The sequence below is a fragment of the Mixophyes fleayi genome, chromosome 3, assembly GCF_038048845.1.
Source record: "Mixophyes fleayi isolate aMixFle1 chromosome 3, aMixFle1.hap1, whole genome shotgun sequence".
In the NCBI taxonomy this organism is placed as follows: domain Eukaryota; kingdom Metazoa; phylum Chordata; class Amphibia; order Anura; family Limnodynastidae; genus Mixophyes; species Mixophyes fleayi.
The window spans coordinates 105,950,588-105,963,304 of NC_134404.1; the positions used below are offsets into that span (position 1 = coordinate 105,950,588).

Below are 12,717 nucleotides of genomic sequence, written 5' to 3' on the forward strand. Positions count from 1 at the left end.
TGTCATTTGATTTGGAATACACAGTAATTACACATTAAAAAGGTAAATCCAATCCGTGTGCATTTGAAATAGGCGGCTTGGGTCCCTCAGAAGGTGATGTTACCATGTGCCAAGATAACTAAGTTCAGGATATAGTCACTCTGCATATGACGTATACTAAAAATATTTAGAAAAAGATTTTCCATATGTCCGATGTATACACAGCTAGGAAGTGGTGCAACTAGAACAGCAAGCCAAGAAAAAATAATAATATTTTATTGCGGAGTCTGGAAAGGAAATACACTGCTGATTATAAATATTTTATTAAAACCCTGCTTTTCTTTAGCATGGACAAGTTAAAGTAAAAGAATGCAATTTTGGAACGCAAGGTAAATGTGACTAACGTATCACAAGCTAAACGCACGATGATTTATCGATGATGCGGTTAAATCTAATGGTTTCAGCATAATAAATGTTAGTAACCCCAAACACCCTGTTATTCCCATACATAACGCCGATAGTAATCTGTCACCTGTCCTCATTCCAGCCCTTCACCCCAGTAAGGGGTCATGTCTGCCCACCCTCCCCCTCCAGTATCACCCGCTTCGTCTGGCAGCACGTTCTACCCTAATAGTCCTATGCGGCTCGGTCTCTGCTGCTCACATCTACCCCCGCCCACCACAACCTGAGCCGCTCGCTTGCTCACTCACTCACTTACTTAATCACTCACTCACTCGCTGGGCTTCCGCCATTTTCAGGCCCCGTCACTAGGTGTCGCTGCGCATGCGTCGTCTTGCCGTGTGACTATCAGCTGGTGAGGGCATTTAACTCCACGTTTGGCCGCTGCTGAAGCTGGCACCGCTTAAAAGTTATTCATTTAATTGGATCACTGTTACTTATCGCATTCCTCTACAGCGCACTGGTAGATACTGTTGTGGATATCACAGATATATATATATATATTTTTAAAATATTTTGCTATTATATAATTATTATGAATACAATAGTTTATTGAGTTAAGAGCATTTTCTCAGAATAACAATTGGTTACTGTGCCAAAGACCTACAGTAAATTACATTTTTTTGGGGATTTTGGCTCTGATCCAAAGGACATGTAGTACTTTGTGTCCCCTAAACTAATGTAGCTCGAAATACAAGTTAAAAATTTTAACTTGTTTGTAGCAACCCTGCAATTTGTAAATGGAACTCTTCATGGTGTAATACTCATTTAATTAGGCTTTAACTCTTTCTTTCCAGGTTTTTTTTCCCCCATTTAGAAACCTTAGGGGCATATTTAACAAATCGTGCACTTACCGTGAAATTCAGGTCCCTCTGTGTGTCCCACATATTTAAGAAAGGAGCATCACAGCAGATATTGTGGATATCTGCTGCTTTGCATTCCTTTTCGTTTTTGGGAGCAGTCACCATTCTACAGTATGGTGACTGCTCCCAACCGCAATCTAATAAGTTCCGAAAAAAGTTTTTTTCGGTAACTTGTCATGATAATGTACGCGTTCATTATCATAATTGAAAGATTTCAGTGCTGTCAGCTCTGCAGAACTGGACAGCGCATGTGTGGACGAATCACATGATCCCTCCCTGTCACTCACCGCTCGCTAGTTGCAGAGACAGAGCGGAGATGTCTATGCGCATGTGCACATGCGCAATTCCTGTGTAAAGAAAAATGAGGACTAGGAGGAGATCCGTGGACATCGCATTCTGAAGAGGCGAGGTAAGTGATTTTTTTTAATCACAGAAACAGCAGTTTATCGGAACTGCTGTTTCTGTGATGCGTTTTTCATAAATGTGAGAAATAGTTCAATCCTTATCAATGCGATAAGGATTAAAAACTATTTTTCACTTTATGATAAGATTGATAAATGTGCCCCTTAGTGTGAAAAGGCTAAATTGGGTCTGAGGTAACAAACATGGTGCCCTTTGTGCAATTCCACACACACTATTTGAAGCTGTTTCTCTCGTTTATTTCTTTAATTGTGTCCCTTCCCTTCCTTAGATCTGCTGCAGATCATAACTGATTTTTCCCTTAGTTTTTAAATGATTCAGCCTTGCTCTACAGTATGTTCAGTGAAACTGAGTTGACTACTTGCATATCCTTGTGTCAGGGTTCGCAGAATCTCCATCATGACCCATTCCAACCAATACAAATTGATCTGCTTCTGAGTTTACCTTTCCATTTACTAGAGTAACTATGTTTCTTACCCACCTCATATGCCTGACACAGGGCCGGACTGGGACTAAAAATCAGCCCTGGCATTTAAAGTACACAGGCCCACCTGCTGTGGGCTCCATGCACAATATTGCTGCGTGCTGATGTGGTGTTGCTGGTGCAGTGCAATATAAAGTCTCAGCACAAATGTATTTATCACAAATTGTCTTCTGCCCACCCTGATCAATTCCCTTTTTGTGCAATGCACCTGGAGTACTGGGAAAATGCACAAAACCACAATGGTTTTTTTGTTTTTAAAAAAAATTATATATAGTTAAAATAGAATGTATAGTGTGTCCATGCTACTTCCCACTGCACCATATAAGACAGTAATTTTTTGAGATGCAATGGCAATAGCAATTTATTAAATCATAATATACTATAAGTAAGCCACAGCATCAAACCAAAAATAACAAGTATTTTATATAACAACTAAAATTAACATGTAAAACATAAATATTGCATAGAATTGAAATAAAAGACCTAATTACTGAAATTTAAGCAAACCATAAGTCAGCAGACCCTCCAACATGACCCCTTCCACCAGGTACAAGAGGCTATGCCCCTGGACTTCCCACACCATTTATGACTGTTGTCACCTTTGCTGTAACTTTTATTAGGTATATTTAATATATACTGAAATTACCTTCAAGTATTAAAATAATAATTTGGAAATCAGACGGTATAAATAAGCTTAAGCAATATCTAAAGGATACAACATTGGACTGAATTATATAGTGGTATAGTTATTGATTCTAATCTCTCCATTGTGGACAAGGAGTGATATAAATGTTGCATCTTTTACATATTGTTTAAGCCATTTCCAAATAAATCACTTTGGATCATTTTAATGCTTTAAGGTAATTTCCGTCTATGTTAAATATACCTAATGAAAGTTACATTTTACATTTACTGTTTGTTTATGAGTCTATAAAATATAACCAACGAGCAAATTCTGGTGCTGAGCTTGCTTCTTACCAGTTGGAAAATTTATTTGCATCTGTAATAGAGGACCTTACTATGGGGCATATTTAATAAAGCACGATAGTGCTTTTAACGGGTCATTAAGGTCCCACAGTGTCCTCCGCAAATTTATTAAGGGGGCATCGCAGCAGATATCATGGATATCTGCTGCTTTGCACTCCTCTTCGTTTTTGGGAGCAGTCACCATTCAACAGAATGGTGACTGCTCCTGGCCGCAATCTAACAAGTCCCGAAAAAACATTTTTTTCGGGAACTTGTCATGTTAATGTACGCCAGCTGCAGCTGGCGTACATCATCCGAATTCAGGAAATCTAATGCTGTCAGCTCTGCTCCGGAGAGCAGAGCTGTACAGCGCATGTGTGGAGGGATCACATGATCCCTCCCTGTCACTCAGTGCGCTCTCTCTGCAACTATCGTTGCAGAGACAGAGAGGGGATCTGTGTGCGCATGTCCAGTTCTTGGAACTGGACATGCGCACTTGAAGAGTGAAGAGAAGACCCGAAGACAGCGCTTCCGAAGAGGGGGGTAAGTATGTTTTTTTTTATCACTGAAACAGCAGTTTTTCGGAACTGCTGTTTCTGTGCACGGCTGTACATAAATGTGAGAAGTAGTTCAATCCTTATCATTGCGATAAGGATTGAAAACTAATTTTTTACTTTATGTGAATAATGATAAATGTGCCCCTCTATGTCCCAACTCAAGACAGAAAGACTAAAAAATACAGTGCTGCAAAAAACTGGTGCAAATAATTAAATTTGATTAAATTCACTAAGGCAGAATAAGTGAATGGAATGGTTCTCTGCAAAAATTAAACATATAGGGTTTGAGTCATTAAGGAGAGTAAGGCAAAAAAAAAGGGTTAAGGGTGATTAAGTGTTCTGCCTGCCCTAGTAGAATACACTGGTTGCGCCCCCCCTCCCCTCCAATGTATTAGAAATACTCATTAATATGAATATTCAGATGTAATCTCCAGCATTCAAGTTTAGACAGATTGTGCCGTTGTCTCTTACCTGTTCTTGCTCTTCTCTCTTGCTTGTTCTTGCAGCTTTGTTGTCTTTTTGATGGATTTTGTAAAGTTGGAGTCCTGTATTGAACATTGTATCATATTTTATTATAATGCAAACTGTTAATAAACCCTGAATGATTGGGCCATTTAGTTCAAACAAAACACTCCATTATGGCCAAATAAAACTACCCCATTGTACAGGCATATAAAGGCAATAACTGAACATTTGCTGTCAAATATTAACCTCTACCAGCCCCATCTCAGAAGTATTTAGTATTCTAGTGATCGCTAAGGCCACAGAGAGCTTTCATGTACCCACCACACAATAAAGAGATCATTCCCCCCAAAGCTGCTCTATTTATTAAATACCCCCAAGATATTTTATTACCCCTGCACAAATAATCTCCAGTGCTATTAAAAGAGAAAACCAGCGTAAAAAAGTAATACAAAATTAATTTAATAAACTCATCTATACACAAAAATAAATTGTGTACTTCCAAACAAGTTAATACTTCCCGCTGCAGCTGTTAAAAGGGACTATTGCTTTTCTTCTAACTAAACCACACATCTAAACACAAAACACAAGAACAGCGCTGTAGGCAGTAAAGTGTATAGAAATGTACATAATTGAATATATATATATATATATATATATATATATATATATAATATAAAAATTCTTGATTAATAGAAAAATCCATTTCATTACCCACCTTCGGCCATTTTCATTACCCCCTGCAGGCATTGCCCTTACTCCCCCCTGCAGATATTTTCAATACCCCCTCCAACAGTCATTGTCCCCCCATGCAGGTATTTTCTTACCTCCCCTACTACAGCCATTGCCCCTCCCTCAGTCATTTTTACTAACTCCCCCCGCTGCAGGTATTTCCTTAGCATCCCCTCCTACAGCCATTGGCACCCCTCAGTCATTTCTACTTACCCCCCCTTCTACAGCCACTGTCGCCCCCTAAGTCATTTTTACTTACCTCCCCCTTCTACAGCCACTACCTCCTCCCTAAGTAATTTTTACTTACCCCACCCCCTTCTACAGCCACTGCCTCCCCCCTAAGTAATTTTTACTTACCTCCCCTTCTACAGCCACTGCCTCCCCCCAAAGTAATTTTTACTAATTCCCCCACTGCAGGTATTTCCTAAGCACACCCTCCCCCTCCTACAGCCGTTGCCTCGCCTGCAGTATTTTTTACTTATTCTTCCCCCCCCCCCCCCCCGCAGTTATTGGCTTACCTTGTATTCCCTTACGCTGCCGGCATTCACTCGGCGGCTCCAGATTCCAGACCGCGCTTCTACTTTGCTGCGCATGACGTCTGCGTCATGACGTTACATCGGGAGCGCAGGTAGGCTTGAAGAGCACTGCGAGCGCCGGCGCCTGGATAAAGAAGAAGGAGAAGCCGATCGGTTACAGCTGGGAGTCGGACCGGCCCATCTAGGCATCGGCCCTTCTGGCAAATGCCAGAAGTGCCAGATGGCCAGTCCGGCCCTGATGTGGACTGAATTAATTGAGAGAGGTGCAATTAAACATTAATTAAATAATTGAAGCAAGGTATCTGCAATGGAAAATTATAAGGAAAATTTAGGAGCATCTTTAACTGTATGAAAGAGACCAAGGTGGAGGGTCTGTGAACCCAGATATCAGGGTTATTGCAAATGTCTTTGGCAGCAGGTTTTGGAGGCAGAGAACTATAGCACTATTTTTGCCTTCATTTTCATGTATTCTATATACATGTGTGGAACATAAAATAAACTCTGAGATTGTTTTTAGTAAGTATGCATTAAAATGGAAGCACACGACCTGATCTATATACAGCCCTGCTACTGCAAATACTCCATTCTGTTGGCATCCATGACTCATTGGGCCTGAGTCATTAAGGAGAGCAAAGCATAAAAAAGAAGTAACATTTGCACCTGGGTAAAACCATGTTGTATTGGAGGTGGAGGTAAATTTAAAATGTGGGTACAGATTTATAGTTTGGTTAGGGCATGTCCTAGATCAACTTTAAATTTCACTGTAATAATAAAGCTAAGTATTTGTGTGTTAGATGAAAAAACAGCCAGTATTTAACTTATGTGCAAAATAATAAACTAATTTGCACCCCTTACATTGTAACATGGTTTGTCCCAGAGAACATTTGCTCCTTTTTTGCCTTAATGACTCAGGCCCATTGTCTTCAGTCTTTACCATGGGAATACATCAAGATTAAAATCTTATTACATTTCTTTAATGATCTCTTCTTACTTTGGAGAACAACTATTCTCTTTTATTTTAAAATTAATTTCAGTTTATACCTCCAAAAATTATACGTCCCCTCCAACCAAAATCCTTGAGCCCTAGGCTGCATCTTAAGCAGCCTATTGGACAATCAGAGCCTGTCTAGTGCTATTCCTATTTCTTTCTCTGGTTGGTTGGGCCCAGGATCTGTTTTTCTTTTTCATGTAGCACATCAATACTTGATAGCAGAGCCGTAACTTAGAATTCTAGCGCCTGGGGCGAGAAAGACAATTGCCAACCCCCTAACACTCAATTTTAACCAAATGAACCAAAAATATTACTAAATTGCGCCTCCCTTCAGCGTTGCGCCCTGGGCGGTCGCCCCTGTCGCACAGCCCTAGTTACGGCCCTGCTTGATAGCTTATTTGTACACTGAAATTTAAAGTTGATATTTGTGTACTACATTAAATAGACAGTATTTAACTTTTCTGCAAAATAGAAAACTAACTTGCACCTCTTGCATTGTAACATGTTTTTTTCCAGGAGACTGCTTGCTCAATTTTTTACTTAACTTTCCTTAATGAATCATGCCCTCTCTTACTACCAGGTATACTCATTTACTTTTTCATTTTTTCAGATGAAGTTTTTTGTTTTATTTTATGGAGATTTTCGGATTCTTTTTTTTAACATTTTGACTATGACAGAATAAAATGGAAGAAGAAAAGGAAGATTTTATTATTACTATTTTGATTACAGAGGATCAAGGGAGAAGAAAAAGGAATTTTATTTTATATTTAATAAAGTCATGAACAAAACTTTTGGGGGGTCAGTTATTCAGTGAAAACCCCAGTGCTCTTCAGTGCGGTTGCTTTTCAGTGTGGGGCCTGTAGCCTCTGGGAGAATTAAATGTTTTTTTTTTACTTTTTTGGTATAATTGGCAACAATCTTAGAGACCACTGCCAGTTATACTGGGAACACTGCAATGGTAAACTTGCCATTCCAGTGGTGTCAATCTTTTTAATTATCCAGCTCCCACCGCCCAGGGTGTCTGTAAAGGGACCAATGTTTTTCAGTATGAGGCTGGTACTTTCTGGGAGCTGCCCCATCACCAGGTCCGCCAAGAGGAACTTAGGGCCCAGTTACAGTAAATTCTTGGGCCCCCTGATAAGAGTAGTTGTATGCATACCTCCAAAGGGGGCGTGGTCACAATGTGATAGGGCGTGGCCATACTGGCTGTAGCTGCGCTCTTTTGGACATGACATATTACATATTAAACTGTGTTGGTCTCTCCTACTTGATATTGCAGCTTTTACAACCTGCTACACGATTCTCATCTGGATCCTCAAATGTTGGAGCCTGTTGGGAAAATATATGTACATGTATTATGGATCTGATCGGACCTTCAGTCGTAGGTACAATTGTTTGAGATAACACGTTGGTCGGAAAATTCTTCAGTGTGTACCTAGCCTTAGTTGCTGGCACTGGGGTCGTGAGTTCAATTCCCCACAATGGCCTTACCTGTGTGGGTTTTCTCCAGGTGCTCCGGTTGCCTCCCACACTCCCAAAACATACTAGTAGGTAAATTGGCTGCTGACAAAAATTAACCCTAGTCTGTGTGTGTGCCCTGCCTCATCTTCTTATGACAGCGGGTTGTCATCAGGGGATACAGAGTAGGGGACCTGATGAGATATGACAATGGGATCATCCATTGGCTCTAACTACCCAATTCCCACCAGCATTTGCATTTGCATCTAAAGTGCTTGAATTGCATGCTGGGTTTTGGGCCGCTGTCCTCTATTCACTCCCCTGACCAAAAGTGCAAGCCCATGTCAACCACAGCATATGAAATAGAATTGTATTTGACATGAGGTGTCCCTGGATAACTGTATAATGCACCGCCACTGTGTAATTAGCCCTACAGCGAGAAATGGACTGCAGGTAATGCAGGTGCAAGTAAGACTCTGCTCTTGAATCACAATCTTAAGAGTTTAGATTTAAATATTGTTCTGTGACATGCATATAGGGGTGTAGCATGGGCAGAGCAACTGGAGCAGGTGCTCCGGGTGCCAGCTCTGAGAGGGGGTTGCCAGATTGAACATAAGGCAGGGAGCACAGATGTCCATCTGCAGGAAGAGTCTACCAATAGACAGCAGGCACAGTGGTGAACGGGCACAAGAATTAGCATGAAAAAAAGTGGCAGCGCTTGATGGACATGGCTTCCTTGTTTAACATTCACTTGTTAGCAGCTATGTTAGACGAGCTCTAGTTGCAGCCAATCACTTTGCAGCAGAGAACCGGTGACAGAGGTTATTACTGAAAGGAGGCGAGTCTATGTATTGATGACAAGAGAAAGGACCAAGGCGGTGCTGCACCATAAGGTAGTGCTGCTGTGCTGACCAATAAAAAAGTATATGAAAGGGAAATGGAAGGTACTATTCTGACCTGGCACCTGAATGCATGTGGTAAGTGTCACTATTCTGTATAGGAAAATGTTTCCATGCTCTCCTAGGACTTTGGATTTTCAAAAAACAAATAATTTCCCCAATGCATCAATCCAAGAAGGGAGGAAATTGTTAGACTAAATAGCAAAAAGTTCTGAAGAGACGAACCAAGAGGACCACGCTGTGGAGAGTAACTTAAAAAAAAAATAATGAATCAAATGTCCATAACAATAATGGAGAGAAAACTCCTCTTAATTAACTGAAATAAAGGATTGGTTCTTTAAAAACACGCATTTATTGACATAAACAAAAAAATAAAAATATTGTAATATAACACAATATTCAATTTAAAAGAAATCGTTTGGATGAAAATAGCTCGTTCATCAATAGTTCATATGGTTGCAGGGAACCAATAATATCAACATCCACTTTCAGAAAGTCAAAAACTAATGTTCTTATATACCAATAACCACATGAAACCGTAGTCATCAATAATACCACAGTAAAGGAGGGGTTCGGTTCCCAATATTAACACCTCAGCGGGCATAATGGATCCTCACCATTCTTTCTCTCAAGACAGTAATGAGATGCGGCTTCGTTCTGGCACAGGAAATAGCACACAGGTAGAAGTCTCTTACCGGTAACAGCCAATTATCCACCCTCCGGAGGGAGTAGCAGTAGAGCCAATGTGATAAAGAGGAATCAATCCTGCCGTCCGTCTCACACCTTAATTCCGCATCCCGCGTCGGCGGTTTATCACCTTAATTGCGGTCTAGATGGAAACAAATAGGCAGGTGAAATTGTTCCTCTCAACCTGATATTATTAAACAGGGAGAATAACAGAATACACATCCAGTATGAAGTGTGAACTATCTGACGCATTTCGTGCTGAAGCACAGCACTTTTCTCAAGTTGATTAAGAGGAGTTGCTGCCCTTTTAAAGACTGGATGTAGGTATTATACACTGCATGATCTGTGTTATGTAGTATATACATAACACAGGACTATATATGTATTTCCATATTTCATGTACCTATACATTTGACAAACCAGCCCCAACATTCCAGGATCCAGACAAAAAAACCAGCAGGTTGTGATAGCTGCTATAACAGGCAGGAGAGAAGAGTACTGTCCTTTTTTTTCCCACTTTAACCTGCACCCAACCTGCAATCCCTACTCCTTCCCCTGACACACTTCTGTACTGGGGGGTGGGGGGGCATACCATACCCTGTGCTACACCTCTTAATACATATATTATACAGTAAGGCTACGTGTCCAGGAAATGGAAAAATGTCTGATTCTCTGCCATCTCTTACAACCATTAGTACAGTATTGAAAAGATTGTCTTTAATTACAGAAGGCATTTAACTGATTTTGCTGCTACCTTCACTCATACCGCTTTCATACTGTCGCCCCTGCAATTTCCTGGGTTTTTCAAGCCTGGTTTTTGCAGAGTTTCCGAGCGTCCCAGCTCAGAGACCCCGTTCACACTGCACCTTGGACCCGGGAATTTCCTCGGTCGACCCCATTCATACTGAACACGGGTCTGCCCTGGCAATAAGTGTGAGTCATCACACAAGGAGCTTTCATTGGCTGAAAAATACTATACTGATGTCATTACAGGGGACTAGTTTTTTTTGCACACAAAGATGAGGTCAAAGTGGGTGTTGACTGTTCACAGCTTTAATCATGGCCGACAAGTCAGTTTTGTGTAGACGCTTCTGCAGCAGCATAACGATGACCTCATCCTCAAGCGTCCCAGACACCCAATCAGCTGCTTTATGTGTGAGACCCGGTTTGAAAAACCCGGGTCTCACCATTCATACTGCAGGATGCCAGGGCAGACACGGTAATTACCCCACCAAAAGTTCTGTGTCTAAATCCCGGGTTTTTAGACCCGAGATTTTTCACTAACACCATTCATACTGCTCCTAAACCTGGGTCGTCTGGGCTTCCCCGGCAAAAAGCTGGGTTTTTCATGCAGTATGAATAGGGTCTCAGTCTCTGCTACTTACACTATACCTGATAATTGTGCAGAGGAAGAGTTGCTAAGTAGGAGCAACATAGATGCAGCAGCTCAGAATTTGAGTTTAGTCAGAATACTGATTGTGCAGTACACAAAGCAGACTTCACATCATAAAAACTAATATTGCTGTAAAATGTCTAGTAAATAGTGTTTTGCGGTAGATCAGGACTTTTGCAGGGGTCCAAAGTTCCAGCAACACAATCATTGAATTTTGCTTTGCCAATTTGCACTGTATTTGTAAATTTGCATTTTATGGAATTAGCCTATGAACACCTCTGTGAACATTTTGAAAAGGTAACTAATCTATAATAACTATCCTCCCCATATTTCCTTCCCCGTTTGTCTGCTCTTTACAGATACAGTTATGGTCTATTTTTTCATACATTTAAACCTCATTGTGTTTAATTGCACGCATGAAGGAAAAGGGATTATTTGATTTCTGATGAAACAGGGAACATAATACTTTTTTATTGTATCACTTTATTCTAAGTCTGGGGCCCAGTCCCAGTGCGCATGCGTTTCCATTGCTAGGAAACTGGGTGCGTTGCTTCCCAGCGCTGTCAGCGGTCAGTGACATCACTGGCTGCCTAATTTGAGCCTCTATATAAAGCTTATTGCTACCACGGTATTGGGTCTCATGCAATGCTCCAGTGCTTAAAACATATCCTGCTTGACTCCTGATTTAACTTCTGCTATTGTCCCTGACCATTCTCCTTGTAATCTGATTTGGCTCTTCTGCTTATCTGGTTTTGACCTTGACAATTCCTGACTACCCCCCTTTGGCATATGGTTTGGGCTTTTTCATTAAGATGTTTGGAACAACCTCCCTGCCATTTTCCTTCAAACGCTGTGTGCAAGTGTACCTAGAAGAATTGATGCTATTTTGAAGACAAAGGGTGGTCACACCAAATATTGATTAGATTTAGATTTATCTTCTGCTCATTCACTTTGCATTTTGTTAATTGATAAAAAGTAAAGCATTAACACTTCTGTTTTTCAAAGCATTCTTACTTTGCAGCATTTTTTCCACAACTGCCTCAAAACTTTTGCACAGTACTGTATATATTTTATATAGTATTATAAAATATAATAAGACTTGTATATTAAATCCAGTGGAATACAGTTTTAGGAAGTTATATGCTTTGTCTGGGAAGAAACATGTATGAAAATATCTAAGGCCTCTGGAGGCTCCGGCTGAGCACTCGTCCCTGGCGGCTCCGGCTGAGCACAGTTCCCTGGCGGCTCACACTGAGCACTCGTCCCTGGCGGCTCACACTGAGCACTCGTCCCTGGCGGCTCACACTGAGCACTCGTCCCTGGCGGCTCCGGCTGAGCACAGTTCCCTGGCGGCTCACACTGAGCACTCGTCCCTGGCGGCTCACACTGAGCACTCGTCCCTGGCGGCTCACACTGAGCACACTTGGCAGCTCACACTGAGCACACTTGGCAGAAGACCCAAACTGGGCACACAACATGGAAGGCCCAGACTGGCCACACAATTCGAATTGGGCAGCACTTTGAGACACCTCTAACTGGATAAAGCCATGAGGCCGCTCTGGCTGAAGGTACAGCACAGTCTCTGGAGCCAGCTGGAGGGACCGAACCCCCTCTGGAGCCGGCTGGAGGGACCGTACCCCCTCTGGAGCCGGCTGGAGGGACCGAACCCTCTCTGGTGTAGGTTCAGAAAGTAACCTCAAGTAACCCTTGGAATAACTGGGAGGTGACTTGGGTCTGCGCAGCATGCATTGTATCAGGAATTGTTCTGGGCTGGCACAGTAGAGGCATAAATGGTTAACCCTCCTGGGCGTGCGTCCCTCCTTAGACAAAG

General features: G+C 41.6%; 1 protein-coding gene across 6 annotated transcripts in view; it reads right to left on the reverse strand.

Annotated features, from left to right (window-relative positions):
- The window catches only part of PHC3 (polyhomeotic homolog 3), an 84,185-nt gene extending 83,405 nt beyond the window's left edge, over positions 1 to 780 (reverse strand). For 2 of the 6 annotated variants that reach the window (XM_075202107.1, XM_075202102.1), the window contains exon 1: positions 698 to 780. The gene's annotated coding sequence lies outside the window, so the exon portion shown is untranslated. Of the gene's footprint in view, positions 1 to 511; positions 601 to 697 lie in introns of those variants that run through there. The other 4 variants (XM_075202103.1, XM_075202106.1, XM_075202105.1 and 1 more) reach the window with 4 other exon arrangements.
- Positions 781 to 12,717: the final 11,937 nt, after the last annotated feature.